This window comes from Lampetra planeri, chromosome 81 (genome assembly GCF_965212315.1).
Source record: "Lampetra planeri chromosome 81, kcLamPlan1.2.h2, whole genome shotgun sequence".
NCBI classification, from domain to species: Eukaryota; Metazoa; Chordata; class Hyperoartia; order Petromyzontiformes; family Petromyzontidae; genus Lampetra; species Lampetra planeri.
The window spans coordinates 686,557-704,193 of NC_136185.1; the positions used below are offsets into that span (position 1 = coordinate 686,557).

General features: G+C 45.0%; 2 pseudogenes; one reads left to right on the top strand and one right to left on the bottom strand.

The window, feature by feature from the left end:
• The window catches only part of LOC144738284 (uncharacterized), a 432,396-nt pseudogene that overhangs the window by 338,668 nt on the left and 76,091 nt on the right, over nucleotides 1-17,637 (bottom strand).
• The window catches only part of LOC144738276 (uncharacterized), a 71,962-nt pseudogene that overhangs the window by 8,570 nt on the left and 45,755 nt on the right, over nucleotides 1-17,637 (top strand).

A 17,637-nucleotide genomic window follows, 5' to 3' on the forward strand; every position in this document is an offset into this window, starting at 1 on the left:
ACAGTAGCGGGTTTCCGCAGGAGACAAGACTCGGCTACCATACGCCACGACACGCTCTACACCCCCTTTAGACTGTGATAACACCGCCCCAATACCTGTGTCACTCGCGTCCGTATCAAGAATGAATGGGTGATCGAAATCGGGATAATCCAATGTTGGGGCCGTGGCCAATAGATCACGCAGACTCCGAAAGGCCGCCTCCTCCGGCTGTCCCCAAACAAACTTCCGTCCTTTACCCGTAAGGAGATGCAAAGGCCTCGCAATCGTCGCAAAACCCGGCACGAATCTTCGGTAATACGAGGCAAATCCCAAAAACCGCCGAACATCCCCCACGGTGGCCGGAGTCGGCCAATCCCGGACGCACGCCGTCTTTTCCGGATCCGTGGACACTCCCTCAGCGCTCACAATGTGCCCCAAATAGCGGACGGACCGTTGCAGTAGGTGACATTTCTTTGGTTTGAATTTCAATTTGGCAGAACGCATCCTCGTAAACACTGTCTCCAGCCGCGTCAAATGTTCATCGAATGTGCGGCTGAAGACAATGATATCGTCCAAATATATAAGACATGTCTCCCACTGCAACCCCGTCAAAACGAGCTCCATCAATCTTTGAAATGTAGCAGGGGCCGCATTCAATCCCATCGGGAGACAGTTGAATTGAAATAACCCCTGAGGCGTACGGAATGCGGTTTTCTCCCGTGAGGACTCGTCAAGGGGAAGCTGCCAAAATCCCGAAGAGAGGTCCAGTGTGGAAAAGAACTTAGCCCCCGACAATGCGTCGAGGGAGTCATCCATACGCGGCAGAGGGTACGCATCTGCCACCGATATCTTATTCAATTTGCGGAAATCAACACAAAATCGCAATTTGCCATCCTTCTTCTTAACCAAGACGACTGGAGCGCCCCATGGGCTGTTAGATGGCGATATAATGTCCGCAGCCAACATGTCTTCCACTGCCCCCCGTACGTGTTCTCGCTCCGCAGGACTCATCCGATGCGAATTTAATCGAATAGGGGCAGCATCGCCCGTCTCAATGTGATGGTAAAGCAAGGAAGTGCGGCCCAAATCCAAATCATCGGAGCTGAACACATCGGAATATGTCAACAACAATTTACGCAGCGCACCACGTTGCTCCATGGACAGGGAAGAATTTTCGTCACATAATTGAGCAACCCAACGATCATCCGAACTCCTTGGCTCGGAAACCCCAGCAACAACTCCCCGGCTATGTGGACAATCATGGGTCGCAAACGCCGTAGTGGCATGTGCCACAACCGTACCGGCCGGGACACGGACGTTTTCTCCCCCCGCATTAAGCACCTGTAAAAACGGTAATTGATCCGGCCGGACGATGGTCTGTGCCCCCACTAACGCCAACCCGGTTGTTATCGTGGCGGACGGTGACAACAAGACCCCTACTGCTCCTAGCCGATCAGGCAGGGGCTTCCGATACCGCAAGGGTATAAGCATCTGTGTACCAGGTGGGATGTCCACAGATGCGACGGACAGCGCCTGCACTTGTACGGCCGAAGCAGGTCGCCCCCAGGGCGACGGCAGAAACGAGATTTGACGGCCCCCCGGCAGTTCAATACAATTCTCATTGATTTTGATCAAAATGGGCATCTTAGCCAAAAAATCGGTGCCTAACAAACAAGGAACCGCCAAAGATCTCGATATCAACACAACACCCGAGGCCGACACATCCCCAATAGATATCTTAGCATCCACCTGACCCACGATGCCCATGCTACCCCCGTTCGCAGCGACGCACGACCCATAAACCGGACGCACAGCCCCCGACGGAATGCCCAACAGATGGAAAATGACATCCGATATAATAGTCGCAGACGCCCCCGAGTCGACCAAAATGCGCACGTCCACACCTTGTATGGACCCCGGTACAGTGGACGAACCCGTAGCGGCCGCGACAACTCTTCGTGCCAATTTGCGCCACTGCGTAACTGAATGACAAGGCCCCGTCGATGGCCTTTCTTTAACAACAACAATAGGATCGCGCAACACAGGTGGTGGGTGAGGTGGAAAGCCTTGCCGAGTGTCTGGTGCGTGCCGACATGCCTGTTTCGGAGGATCTTTAGCCGACTTGACCGGTGCCGAGGCCTCCTGCTGCGGCGGAGCCGGGAAGCGGGCCCAGCAGTTTCTGGCGTAGTGGCCCCTACGCCCGCAGCGGAAACATTCGGCCTCGTTGCGCCGAAGCGCAGGCCTCGCCTCCTGACGGCCCCGTTCTGGTAGCACCGCGCGCGGTCTCGGCCCGCCGCGTCCCGTCCATGGAGCGGAGGCGGCCGTCAGTTGTTGAGGGCCCCGGTCATCCGGAACATAGACGGCCTGCGCAGGGTTCCATCCCAGCGCATCCCCATCTTTGACGGGCCCCCCCGTCCACGCCGTCACTTGTTTCCAGCGACGGAGGTTGAATTGCGCATCGAGACACTTAGCAGCCATCCGGGAAGTTAGCTTCTCATGCCCACACACAGGCATGGGGATCCCTAGATCCCGAGACAGCTCCAACATTTTCCCTAATATGAGAGGCTCAAGCAGGTCCTGTGGCGTCTCAGGATAAGCTGCCATGGCCAGCTCCAGCACCGCACCCCTGAACGCCACGGGCGACTCCTCTGGTGCTCGTTGTCGTTGAGCGAATCGCCGATGCGCATCATCTGGTGGCTCATAAGCATCGGCCATTTCTTGAAAAACACCACATAAAGTTGCCTTCTTATCGGTCGCTATGGAACGGAAGAATCGAACAGATTCGTCGTCCAGGAGAGTCGGCAACACCTCCAAAGCCTCCGCATCGGTCCATCTTGCTGTGCGTACCGCCGCCAAGAAGCGGCAGGCGAACGCGCTCCAGTCCCCACCGACGGAAAATTCTTTAACCGTTGTAAGGTGGCGACTCCGACTCCTCTTCCCGCCGTCTTCCAATGGTGGTGGTTGTGATGGCAAATTCAAAATGGCGTCGGCCCGCGGCGTGGCCAAGATGGCGGTTTGGCGCCACGGAGCGCGCAAAATGGCGGCCTCTTGCCGCGTGGGCAATGGCGGCGGCAGGACAGGCAACGTGGCGGCCCGCGGAGCACCACTTGCATCATCCATCGTCCCTGGCGCGACGAGATGGCATAGATGCGCCAGGACGTCCTTAAGTGCCTCCAGTTGTACCGCCATCGCTTGCCATCGTTGATCCGCGTCTGATGATGTCGACGGACCCGCCACCGCGCCAACATCCTCCACTCCCGTTCCCGTGGTCGCCTCAGCCTGGCTCTCCTCCACCACCCCAACAGGATCCGTGGTTGGAGGGAGTTCGTCGTCGTCGGACGAAGAAGCCGATGCAGGCGCCGGATTAACTTTCTTCCTCACTTGTTTCGACATGCCGTTGCACTTCCGACACCAGTGTAATAAACGACTGGACCACGATGTCTGGCTCAGTGTCCTTTATTATTCGGTTCGTGCTGTACACCCACACGGCTGTCTTTACTCTGTAGCTTCTCCACGGTGCTGACTCCAATGTCGGCCCGATCCACAACAGCAGCTCCGCTGCTGTTTCTCTCACACAGCCCCCCCTTGGCTGTACTCTCTGCTGCTCTTCTCCCTCCGCAGCTCTCACAGCTTCTTGCTCTCTCTCTCTCTCTCCGCAGCTCCTCCTGGCAGCCACACCGCTGCCTCTATCAAGCAGCCCCCTCTCTCTCTCTCTCCGCAGCTCCTCCTGGCAGCCACACCGCTGCCTCTAACTCGCAGCCCTCCTGGCTGTCTCCTCCCCAGCTGCACACCACTCCGCAGCTTGCTCTTATCTTCGGGGTTGGCTCCCGATCGCCGTCGGCGCCCCCCCCTTCTCCACACTTGCCCGCGTGGCCTCACTCTTTTCCGCTCACACCCCGACTACCTTCCCCTTCCGGTTTACCCGCTTAAAGCCCCGAACCTTACCCCCACGTCACATGACTCCACCCCCCGTGACGTCACCTCCGGAAGGTCGCTTACGCCCGCATTACATATGTGTTCAATATTTTGCACGTGTTTAAATTTTGTGACGAGTTTTTTTGGTAATTGCATTGACTATTGAGGGGTTACCAGCCCCTCGCACCCGTCCAAAGACCTCGTGGGCCACTGTGGTGGCTACGAGCCTTCCCTCCGGGACATTGCTCACATCCACCACAGCGTTACCGTCCGACACCGTCAATGAAGGAAGGGGGTTGTTTTTTCAAAACTTTACTCGTGGCAGGGGATTGGCAAACAACAGGGAGTGCCTCCTTCTGAGAAACAAAAAAATTAACCCGTAAAAACAAAGTTTTTCACTATAAATCCATTATATGCGTGGCGTCTAGAGTCCTCTCGTCCTCTGGCTTGAGATGGCTGCCACATATGGGTCAGATGATTGCCTACCACCATTAAGCAATTGGTAAATAAATATAAAAAAAAATTCCCCTAAAAAGTGTAACATTTTGGAAATATTTTGTTCAAGAAATACATTGTCACGCACAACGAGTCTGTGTGCAAAATGTCAGCTCGATTGGATCTCGGGAAGTGGGTTAAAAAACGACCGAAAGATTTGCACGGTCGTAAGCGCGCAAGCAAGCAAGTGAACTTAATATAAAGGATTTAAAAACGAATGAAGGGGGCGTGGGAGCGTGGCGTAAGGTGTGTAAAGCTTAAAGTCACAGGTATCAATCGAATTGGGTCAATGACACCAGCACACGAATGGTGGGGTCGTTTGGAATGATGTTGCATTGATGAAAGATGAAGTTCTCCGACGTTGCATTTCATGAACTTTACATTCAATTGTTATTTTTGGAAATTACAATCTGCATATCTAGCAACAGAGCTGCTCTATCTTCTTGGTTCTTTCGGTAAAGTCACGTAGAAGGGAAATAATAAAATAAAATAAATAAAACATAATAAAATAATTCTCACGACGTTTCGGAGGCAACACAAGCTTCCGTCTTCAGGTGGAACCGTCACAGCACGATAGCTGTATCAAGTAAGAGAAATTCTAAGAAAACAGTCCTTGTATATATGCTGGTTGAGGGTGGGAGGATATTATTATTGTGAGGTTCGATGCGGCTGAAACACGCTGTTAGGAATGAGCCTTTGTTGTGTAGGCTGGTTGAACTCGGAGGTTCTAAGAGTTTGCATATCAAGAGGAATTTAGCATATGTATGGGAAATGCAGATATGGGATTAGTCATTACTTGTGGAATCTTTTCTATTGAGCTTAATCCTGAATACGCATATTCATCTCACCGCATAATTCGCGTTAATTTTCTAATATTCACCCTGCAATGTGCTGCAAACTGCTGCATGTTCAAAGGCGTTACCAGGGAAATGCAGACTGAAGTATTAAAATTGTGATTTGAACTAAGAGGTGCAAATTTATACTGTACTGACGTTGTTTTCTAAATATATTTACGGACACTCGTGTTGAGCGGGGTGCTTCTAGACAACGATTGTGTTATATCATTATTTATTTAATAAACTTTGAATAATCATCTGAATGTTAAAGCTTGTAAGCATGTTTCTTTTTAAAATGTCCATATTAGAGGTTTTTGGGTTAGATCGCGTAAATATATAAATGTGTCGTTGAAACCCGCCACCACCCTACACAGCCAACTAGTAAGGGTTGTCACGTAAACAGAACGTGGAAATGCGTCACTAGTACAGCACTAACCGGTGTGTTGGAGAGCCAAGCCACAACATTCACAATCTGAGTACGACTTTTCGCCAGTAATTACAACTAGCTTCATCAGGCGACAGACAGATTTGTGAAGTCTTACTGTTTTGTTAGGGGACCGGTTCCCATAAAAAGTCTATGGGGCAATGTTAAGAGATAGGGAACCGGTTCCCATAGGAAGTCTACGGGCAATGTTAAGAGATAGGGAACCGGTTCCCATAGGAAGTCTATGGGGCAATGTTAAGAGATAGGGAACCGGTTCCCATTGGAAGTCTATGGGGCAATGTTAAGAGATAGGGAACCGGTTCCCATAGTAAGTCTATGGGGCAATGTTAAGAGATAGAGAACCGGTTCCCATAGGAAGTCTATGGGGCAATGTTAAGAGATAGGGAACCGGTTCCCATAGAAAGTCTTTGGAGCAATGTTAAGAGATAGGGGACCGGTTCCCATAGGAAGTCTATGGGGCAATGTTAAGAGATAGGGAACCGGTTCCCATACGAAGTCTATGGGGCAATGTTAAGAGATAGGGAACCGGTTCCCATAGGAAGTCTATGGGGCCATGTTAAGAGATAGGTAACCGGTTCCCATACGAAGTCTATGGGGCAATGTTAAGAGATAGGGAACCGGTTCCCATAGGAAGTCTATGGGGCAATGTTAAGAGATAGGAGACCGGTTTAAAACTAAACAAACTAAATTATATAGAAGCGTAGATGTGTTGACCACGCAGCTGCGCTCTTGCACAATGTGGGGGTGGGGGGGGGGAGGGGATTACTGAGGCCACGTACATTATGCGTGTGCATTATGCGAGCCCTTTGAACGTGTCCTTCCTGTCTATTGTGTTTATTAAAATAGCCCTACCAATGGTAATCCCTGTTGAAGTACGCTTCCCTTTGTGAGTATGCATTTATCTAATGTATAATTTTAACGACACATTCATATACTTCGGCTATCGAACCCCAAAACCTCTATTATGGATGATATTGGTCCCGAAATCCGACGTGTTAAACTCGAGTGTATGTGTCTTCTTGGTTCTTTCGGTAAAGTCACGTAGAATGGAAACAATAAAAATAATAAAATAAAACATAATAAAATAACATAATGTTTTATTTTATTATTTTTATTGTTTACATTCTACGTGACTTTACCGAAAGAACCAAGAAGATGAATCCCTGCAGTCACGAAAGCTTTAAATCGAGTGTATGTGTTTAATATTTTGGACGTGTTTTTTATGGTAATTTTATTGAATATGGAGAGGTTACCAGCGCCTCGCACACGTCCAGAGACCTCGTGGGCCTCTGTGGTGACTACGAGCCTTCCCTCCAGGGCATTGCTCACATCCACCACAGCGTTACCGTCCGTCACCGCGGATGAAGTAGCGGATTCTTTTTACAGAACTTTACTCGTGGCAGGGGAATGCCAAACAACAGGGGGCTCTTCTTCAGAGAAAAACAAACGAATCAAGGGGACGTGGGAGCGTGGCGTAAGGTGTAGAAAGCTGTAAGCGCCAGGCTACCGTGGGCTCACCTCGCAATCAACAGGAGTCGAGGAGTGGTGGTTGCTCATGCATTCCCCGAAGATGCATATAAGTCGAGTTAGATTCCTTCTATGTCCTCCTACATTATTATCCAACTATACTCAGATGTATGCATATGTATGCATATATTTAATTTCTAAACTAGGGACGGATATGCGAACTGGGGGTGCGGGATTAGAATTGCACTATAATTATAAGGATCGCATTGTGGTCGCAATATAATTTGCTGAATGTGCAATCTCAATGGATTGGAATAGCTATTAAACCGCACCATCCTAATCAAAACTCGTTGAGTAAATTTATTGTTCCAATTGTAAGCATTCGTTTCTCTGTTAGATCACGTAACATGTTATTCATCATCATCATCACGATCAATGGGCAAAGGGCGCGTAGGTGTGAAGTGCACATTTTGTACGCCTGCGTATACCATGAACCATAACAAAGGAAACACTACAACAAGACGAGCACTCGTGTGTGCATGTACATGCATTTGTGTGCATATGTATGTAGGTTCAAACGTGCGTGTTCGCAGTGGAACGCAATCCAAGTTGACGAGCAATGCTTTGTATGTACACTCGTGTGCTTATGTACACTGCGTTGCATATCTGTATGTACACCCATGTATATGCACACTCGTGTGTATATCTATGCACATTCGTCTATGTATATACACTGCTATGCCCACTCGTGTGTGGGTGTGTGTTTTGTACAAAGAATTGAGGGGCAACGTGGTGATGAATGCGGCACCACAACAGGGAACTACAGGGATGAGACTCCCCGCTCGTGGTGCTAAATTAATGAAAACAGCGACACTGAGCGGACAGAGCCCCGCCCCTACAGCTCGTGCGTGTGACGTCATGAGTGTGACGTCACGAGTGTGATCAGCGGACAGCCACGATGCTGCCAGGTGAGGGTCAACTTGTGTGCTGGAGATGCTTCACCTGAAACTCGCCTCCACCCGTGTTCGCTATGAAGATTGTAGCAATAAGGGACGATTAGTCATCTTTAACATGTCAGGTCTTTATTGTTCTGCAAGTAAATTAACCTTCTTGGTTCTTTCGGTGAAGTCACGAAGAAGGGAAATAATAAAATAATTAAAATAAACATAATACAATTATTGTATTATGTTTTATTTTCTTCTTCATCTTCTTGGTTCTTTCGGTAAAGTCACGTAGAAGGGAAATAATAAAATAATAATTGTATAAAGTAATTAAATTGAGTAAATTTGTAATTATTATTTTATTATTTAATACAAATAAAACACGATAAAATTATTTTATAAATGTGAATTTTTATTATTTTATTATTTCGTAGAAACACATGCACACTCGTGTGTGAATGCACACCGCTGTATAGACAGTCGTGTTTATAAGCACACTTGTATGTGTATGTCTACTCGTCAGTGTATTTTTAATGAAGGGTATGGTTGAAATAACGTACGATCAGTCATCTTTAAAAACAATTCAGGTCTTCATTAATCTGCAAGAAAATTCACGTTAATACTCGTATTTGAAATTTTTATTAATACGCTTGCTCAAACAGGAAGGAACTAGGCAAATTATTTCCCAATAGGAATTCAACAGTTAAAACATATTCTGAAAATCTAACACGTGAACGTCGATTTCCCCATTGACGTCCTTTTCGACTGAAGCCATTCGTCCAGAAGTCCAAGCCATCAAACACAAGAACAACGAACGTGCAATCCACGCACTCTCTGAAACCTATTATTTTAAGTTATTTTATTTATTACACAATGATAAAAATATAAAGAACATGTTTAAAATATTGAGCAAAGTTGTGATCACAGTATTTCTCCAACTTTAGCTCAACACTACCACTTAACCACGAGAGTAAAATTAGAAATTGAACCACCACACAACCACTGCGCTTCACAACACATCAACAAGTAGTCCGATAGGACTACAAAGCACCACCTTAACGTGACGAAGTCTAGAATAAACTTTAACACGCAATTAGCTGTGAGAAGATGACATGGCACCTTCTACCATAAACACCACACATTTACCAGTCCCGATTATACAACCACCAGACGAAGCAACGCATCTATAGAAGTATAACATTGTTGTCATCCTGAAATAAGTGAACACTTCTGGAACTTAAAAGGAAGGCTTTCATCTGAACACATTATAGAGCATTCACAACATCACTCTAGCTTGGGGTACTGGAAATCACGAAAATAATATTTCGTACCTTATTAACTGATCTAACAGAGACACAAACATGCATATTCCAGGACTTCAAGAGTTAACAGAAGTACTCAAAACTTTGACTCTCCAGCCATTCCAGCAGCCATCTCTCAGTATCCACCTGCATGGGGTCGAAAGAGGAATTGTTGTCAGGGCTCATGACATCCAGCAACCTCTCAGGATCCAACTGCATGAGGTCAAAAAAGGAATTGTTGTCAGGACAAATGACATCCACTACATCTAGGCATCTCTCAGGATCCACCTGTATATGATCGACAGATGCACTTTTTTCAGGACTCATTGCTGCCCTTTGCATTAAACCTTTTGATTTCACTTCCCTATCATTGCGGATCTTCTGATGCTTGTTTCGGGGTGATGACCGTGAATATGTCCTCTCCCTCGGAGAGCAATTGATTCGCTTTTCACCCGAGTGTGTCTTCTGGTGCCTGTGAAGATGTGATGTCTGTGCAAATGCCTTCAAACAAACAGAGCACTTGAATGGCTTCTCGCCCGTGTGTGTTTTCTGGTGAGTGTTAAGATTTGATTTCTGTGAAAATGTCTTCCCACACACAGAGCACTTGAATGGCTTCTCGCCCGTGTGTGTTTTCTGGTGACTGTGAAGATGTGCTGACCGTGCAAATGCCTTCCCACACACAGAGCAATTGAACGGCTTCTCACCTGTGTGTGTTTTCTGGTGATTGCATAGAATTGTTTTCCGTGAAAATGCCTTCCCACACACAGAGCAATTGAATGGCTTCTCGTCCGTGTGTGTCTTCTGGTGTCTGTTAAGAGTTGATTTCTGTGAAAATGCCTTCCCACACACAAAGCATTTGAATGGCTTCTCGCCCATGTGTGTTTTCTGGTGAGTGTTCAGATCTGATTTCCGTGCAAATGCCTTCCCACATGCAGAGCAATCGAACGGCTTCTCGCCCGTGTGTGTCTTCTGGTGACTGTGAAGATTTGATTTACGTACAAATTTCTTCCCACACACAGAGCACTTGAATGTCATCTCGTCCGTGTGTGCGTGGCGCTGTGGAGAGTTTATCTGCTCCATGTGACTGATTCTTCAGAGCAGAGTAACAGTCGTGGGTGTTGTTGAGAGTTATGCTGCGTGAATGTCTAAATAAAATCCACACAAGCAAACTCTCACTAAAGTCTAACCGAGACAGTAACGCCTCCTAAGTTGAACTACACACGCGATTACCAGTTTATCCACTCACGAAGGCACTTACTTGTTGATGCACGGTGTGTCAATGTCCCTGTAACCCGTCTGAAGAGATCGAACTCTCCCAGTCGCCACACAATCGTGCTCACCAGGCTGGGTCTCGCAGGAGAAGGGTAATCTTCAGAGCGAAGAGTCAAGCGTCTATCCTCAGCGAAATCCCTCTCGAAATGGGCTTGAGGTCTGATTTTAAGCCCCTTATAACTCCCCTCTCGCATACAATTCCTTTGTTCTCGTCTTGGCCTATCATGGACTTTGCATTCAATTGTTAATTTTTACATTAACAATTCGCATATATAGCAACATAGCTTAGCTAATATTTCCATTGTAATTAAACCCCCATGTATATGCACACTCGTGTGTATATGTATGCACATTCGTCTATGTATATACACTGCTATGCCCACTCGTGTGTGGGTGTGTGTTTTGTACAAAGAATTGAGGGGCAACGTGGTGATGAATGCGGCACCACAACAGGGAACTACAGGGATGAGACTCCCCGCTCGTGGTGCTAAATTAATGAAAACAGCGCCACTGAGCGGACAGAGCCCCGCCCCTACAGCTCGTGCGTGTGACGTCATGAGTGTGACGTCACGAGTGTGATCAGCGGACAGCCACGATGCTGCCAGGTGAGGGTCAACTTGTGTGCTGGAGATGCTTCACCTGAAACTCGCCTCCACACGTGTTCGCTATGAACATTGTAGCAATAAGGGACGATTAGTCATCTTTAACATGTCAGGTCTTTATTGTTCTGCAAGTAAATTAACCTTCTTGGTTCTTTCGGTAAAGTCACGAAGAAGGGAAATAATAAAATAATTAAAATAAACATAATACAATTATTGTATTATGTTTTATTTTCTTCTTCATCTTCTTGGTTCTTTCGGTAAAGTCACGTAGAAGGGAAATAATAAAATAATAATTGTATAAAGTAATTAAATTGAGTAAATTTGTAATTATTATTTTATTATTTAATACAAATAAAACACGATAAAATTATTTTATAAATGTGAATTTTTATTATTTTATTATTTCGTAGAAACACATGCACACTCGTGTGTGAATGCACACCGCTGTATAGACAGTCGTGTTTATAAGCACACTTGTATGTGTATGTCTACTCGTCAGTGTATTTTTAATGAAGGGTATGGTTGAAATAACGTACGATCAGTCATTTTTAAAAACAATTCAGGTCTTCATTAATCTGCAAGAAAATTCACGTTAATACTCGTATTTGAAATTTTTATTAATACGCTTGCTCAAACAGGAAGGAACTAGGCAAATTATTTCCCAATAGGAATTCAACAGTTAAAACATATTCTGAAAATCTAACACGTGAACGTCGATTTCCCCATTGACGTCCTTTTCGACTGAAGCCATTCGTCCAGAAGTCCAAGCCATCAAACACAAGAACAACGAACGTGCAATCCACGCACTCTCTGAAACCTATTATTTTAAGTTATTTTATTTATTACACAATGATAAAAATATAAAGAACATGTTTAAAATATTGAGCAAAGTTGTGATCACAGTATTTCTCCAACTTTAGCTCAACACTACCACTTAACCACGAGAGTAAAATTAGAAATTGAACCACCACACAACCACTGCGCTTCACAACACATCAACAAGTAGTCCGATAGGACTACAAAGCACCACCTTAACGTGACGAAGTCTAGAATAAACTTTAACACGCAATTAGCTGTGAGAAGATGACATGGCACCTTCTACCATAAACACCACACATTTACCAGTCCCGATTATACAACCACCAGACGAAGCAACGCATCTATAGAAGTATAACATTGTTGTCATCCTGAAATAAGTGAACACTTCTGGAACTTAAAAGGAAGGCTTTCATCTGAACACATTATAGAGCATTCACAACATCACTCTAGCTTGGGGTACTGGAAATCACGAAAATAATATTTCGTACCTTATTAACTGATCTAACAGAGACACAAACATGCATATTCCAGGACTTCAAGAGTTAACAGAAGTACTCAAAACTTTGACTCTCCAGCCATTCCAGCAGCCATCTCTCAGTATCCACCTGCATGGGGTCGAAAGAGGAATTGTTGTCAGGGCTCATGACATCCAGCAACCTCTCAGGATCCAACTGCATGAGGTCAAAAAAGGAATTGTTGTCAGGACAAATGACATCCACTACATCTAGGCATCTCTCAGGATCCACCTGTATATGATCGACAGATGCACTTTTTTCAGGACTCATTGCTGCCCTTTGCATTAAACCTTTTGATTTCACTTCCCTATCATTGCGGATCTTCTGATGCTTGTTTCGGGGTGATGACCGTGAATATGTCCTCTCCCTCGGAGAGCAATTGATTCGCTTTTCACCCGAGTGTGTCTTCTGGTGCCTGTGAAGATGTGATGTCTGTGCAAATGCCTTCAAACAAACAGAGCACTTGAATGGCTTCTCGCCCGTGTGTGTTTTCTGGTGAGTGTTAAGATTTGATTTCTGTGAAAATGTCTTCCCACACACAGAGCACTTGAATGGCTTCTCGCCCGTGTGTGTGTTTTCTGGTGACTGTGAAGATGTGCTGACCGTGCAAATGCCTTCCCACACACAGAGCAATTGAACGGCTTCTCACCTGTGTGTGTTTTCTGGTGATTGCATAGAATTGTTTTCCGTGAAAATGCCTTCCCACACACAGAGCAATTGAATGGCTTCTCGTCCGTGTGTGTCTTCTGGTGTCTGTTAAGAGTTGATTTCTGTGAAAATGCCTTCCCACACACAAAGCATTTGAATGGCTTCTCGCCCATGTGTGTTTTCTGGTGAGTGTTCAGATCTGATTTCCGTGCAAATGCCTTCCCACATGCAGAGCAATCGAACGGCTTCTCGCCCGTGTGTGTCTTCTGGTGACTGTGAAGATTTGATTTACGTACAAATTTCTTCCCACACACAGAGCACTTGAATGTCATCTCGTCCGTGTGTGCGTGGCGCTGTGGAGAGTTTATCTGCTCCATGTGACTGATTCTTCAGAGCAGAGTAACAGTCGTGGGTGTTGTTGAGAGTTATGCTGCGTGAATGTCTAAATAAAATCCACACAAGCAAACTCTCACTAAAGTCTAACCAAGACAGTAACGCCTCCTAAGTTGAACTACACACGCGATTACCAGTTTATCCACTCACGAAGGCACTTACTTGTTGATGCACGGTGTGTCAATGTCCCTGTAACCCGTCTGAAGAGATCGAACTCTCCCAGTCGCCACACAATCGTGCTCACCAGGCTGGGTCTCGCTGGTAATCCCTCAATAGTCAATGGAATAACCATAAAACACGTCCAAAATTTTAAACACACACCGAAGGTCGTATGTTACAGACTATAAGGTGACGATTGTTTTTTTTTTGCGTTACTTTATTATAAACCACGCTTACAAGCTAAACCATTCAGATGATTATTCAAAGTTTGAGGTAAATTATTACATAACACACTTGTTTGTTAGAAGCACCATGTTCAACACAAATGTCCTTAAATAGGTTTATTAAACAGGTTCAGCACAGTATAAACTTGCACCTCTTAGTCCAAATCAAACTCGCCATCTTCATTTCTATACTTCGAACTGTATGTCGCTGTTGAATCTTCTAAACCTGCAGCAGTTTACAGGACATAGCCGGGTGAATATTAGCAAATTCACAGGAAGCACGGAATTATGCATGGATATGTATGTAATTATTCAAACAGAAGTGTACAATTACGCAGTATAATGTACATACGTATTAAGGTTAAATTACAATGGCCAGATTCGCTAATCTATGTTGCTACATATGCGGATTGTTAATGTAGAAATCAACAATTGAATGGAAAGTCCATGATATGCCAAGTCGAGAACAAAGGATTTGGATGCTAGAGGGGAGTTATAAGGGGCTTAAATTCAGACCTCAAGACCATTTCGAGAGGGATTTCACTGAGGATAGACGCGCAACTCCTCGCTCTGCAGATTACCCTTCTCCTGCGAGACCCAGCCTGGCGAGCACGATTGCCTGGCGACTGGGAGAGTTCGTGGCGATTTCTTCAGACGGGTTACAGGGACATCGACACGCCGTGCATCAACAAGTACGTGTCTTCGTTAGTGGATACAACGGATAGTCGCGTGTAGCCCGACTTACGAGACGTTATTGTGTGTCGGTTAGACGTTAGTGAGAGTTTGCTTTTTGGCGATTTGAGACAGACATCCAAGCAGCTTAGAGGGTGCCTTTAACTCTCAACAACACGCGCGACTGTTACTCTGCTCTGAAGAATCAGTCACATGGAGCAGATACTCTCTCCACAGCGCCACGCACACACGGGCGAGAAGCCGTTCAATTGCTCTGATTGTGGGAAGGCATTTTCACTGAAATCAAATCTTAAAACTCACAAGAAAACACACACGGGCGAGAAGCCATTCAAGTGCTCTATTTGTGGAAAGGCATTTGCGGATGAATCAAACTTTAACAGTCACCAGAAAACACACATGGGCGAGAATCCGTTCAATTGTGCTGTGTGCGGTAAGGCATTTGCAAGGAAGTCAGATCTTTACAGTCACCAGAAAACACACACGGGCGAGAAGCCATTCAATTGCGCTGTGTGCGGTAAGGCATTTGCAAGGAAGTCAGATCTTTACAGTCACCAGAAAACACACGGGCGAGAAGCCATTCAATTGCGCTGTGTGCGGTAAGGCATTTGCACGGAAGTCAGATCTTTACAGTCACCAGAAAACACACACTTGCGAGAAGCCGTTCAATTGCGCTGTGTGCGGTAAGGCATTTGCAAGGAAGGCAGATCTTTACAGTCACCAGAAAACACACTCGGGCGAGAAGCCATTCAAGTGCTCTGTTTGTGGGAAGGCATTTGCTTGGAAATCTATTCTTCACAGTCACCAGAAAACACACACGGGCGAGAAGCCGTTCAATTGCTCTGTTTGTGGGAAGGCATTTGCTTGGAAATCTATTCTTCACAGTCACCAGAAAACACACACGGGCGAGAAGCCGTTCAATTGCTCTATTTGTGGAAAGGCATTTGCGGATAAATCAAATCTTAACAGACACCAGAAAACACACAAGAACGAGAAGCCATTCAATTGCACTGTGTGCGGGAAGGCATTTTCACGGAAATAAAATCTTCACAGTCACCAGAAAACACACTCGGGCGAGAAGCCATTTAATTGCTCTACGAGGGAGAGGACATGTTCACGGTCATCACCCCGAAACAAGCACCAGAAGATCCGCAATGATAGGGAATTGAAATCAAAATGTAGAATTCAAAGTGCTGCAATGAGTCCTGATAAAAATGCATCTTTCTAACCTTTGCAGGTGGATCCTGAGAGATGGCTGGATGGAATGGAGGGGCTGGAGACTCAAGCGTATTGAGTACATCTGTTAACTGTTGCATTGTGTATATTCGCGTCTCTAAGATATATTTTTTCAGTGATTTCCAGTACACCGAGCTGGAGTGTTGTTGTGAATGCTCTATAATGTGTCCAGATGAAAGCCTTCCTTTTAAGTTTCAGAAGTGTTCACTTACTTCAGGATGGCAATAATTTAATACTTCGATTGATACATTGCTTCGTCTGGTAGTTGGATCATCGGGGCTGTTAAATGGCTGGTGCTTATGCTAGAAAGTGGCATGTGTTGTAATTTTCTCACAGCAAATCATGTGAGCGTGCTGTCTTGTTTATTCCAGACTTCGTCACGTTAAGGTGGTGCTTCGTAGTCCTATCGGATTACTTGTTGATGTGGTGTGATGCGCAGTGGTTTATGGTGGTTCAATTTCTATTTTTTCTCTCGTGGTTAAGTGGTTTTGTTGAGCTAAAGTTGGAGAAATACTGTGATCACAACTTTGCTCAATATTTTAAACATGTTCTTGAACTTTTTTAAATCAATGTTTAATAAGTAAAATAATTTAAAATAATAGGTTTCAGAGTGTGCGTGGATTGCACGTTCGTTGTTCTTGTGTTTGATGGCTTGGACTTCTGGACGAATGGCTTCAGTCGAAAAGGACGTCAATGGGGAAATCGACGTTTACGTGTTAGATGTTAAGAATATGTTTTAACTGTTGAATTCATATTGGGAAATAATTTGCCTAGTCCCTTTCTGTTTGAGCAAGCGTTTTAATAAAGATTTCAATACGAGTATTTACGTGAATTTTCTTGCAGATTAATAAAGACCTGAATTGTTTTTAAGATGACTGACGTTACGTTATTTCAACCATATCCTTCCTTAAAAAAACACGGACGAGTAGAAATACACACACAAGTGTGCTTATAAACACGACTGTCTACAGCGGTGTGCATTAACACACGAGTGTGCATGTGTTTCTACGAGTTTTAGCTTTAATTTACTTGCAGAACAATAAATACCTGACATGTTAAAGATGACTAATCGTCCCTTATTGAAGAAGGGAAATAAAACAATAATAAAAATAAAACAATAAAAATAAATAATAATTTTTTTTTATTATGTTTTATTATTTAATAAAATAAAACATAATAAAAAAAATTTTTTACAATGTTTTACTGTTTTATTTTCATTAAAGAATAAAAAATGTCATTTAAAACAGAATAAAATAACTTTATAAAAAACATTTTTAATTTATTTTATTTTATTATTTCCCTTCTACGTGACTTTACCGAAAGATCCAAGAAGGTTAATTTACTTGCAGAACAATAAAGACCTGACATGTTAAAGATGACTAATCGTCCCTTATTGCTACAATGTTCATAGCGAACACGTGTGGAGGCGAGTTTCAGGTGAAGCATCTCCAGCACACAAGTTGACCCTCACCTGGCAGCATCGTGGCTGTCCGCTGATCACACTCATGACGTCACACTCATGACGTCACACGCACGAGCTGTAGGGGCGGGGCTCTGTCCGCTCAGTGGCGCTGTTTTCATTAATTTAGCACCACGAGCGGGGAGTCTCATCCCTGTAGTTCCCTGTTGTGGTGCCGCATTCATCACCACGTTGCCCCTCAATTATTTGTACGACACAATATGAAAATAAGTTGTCTGTT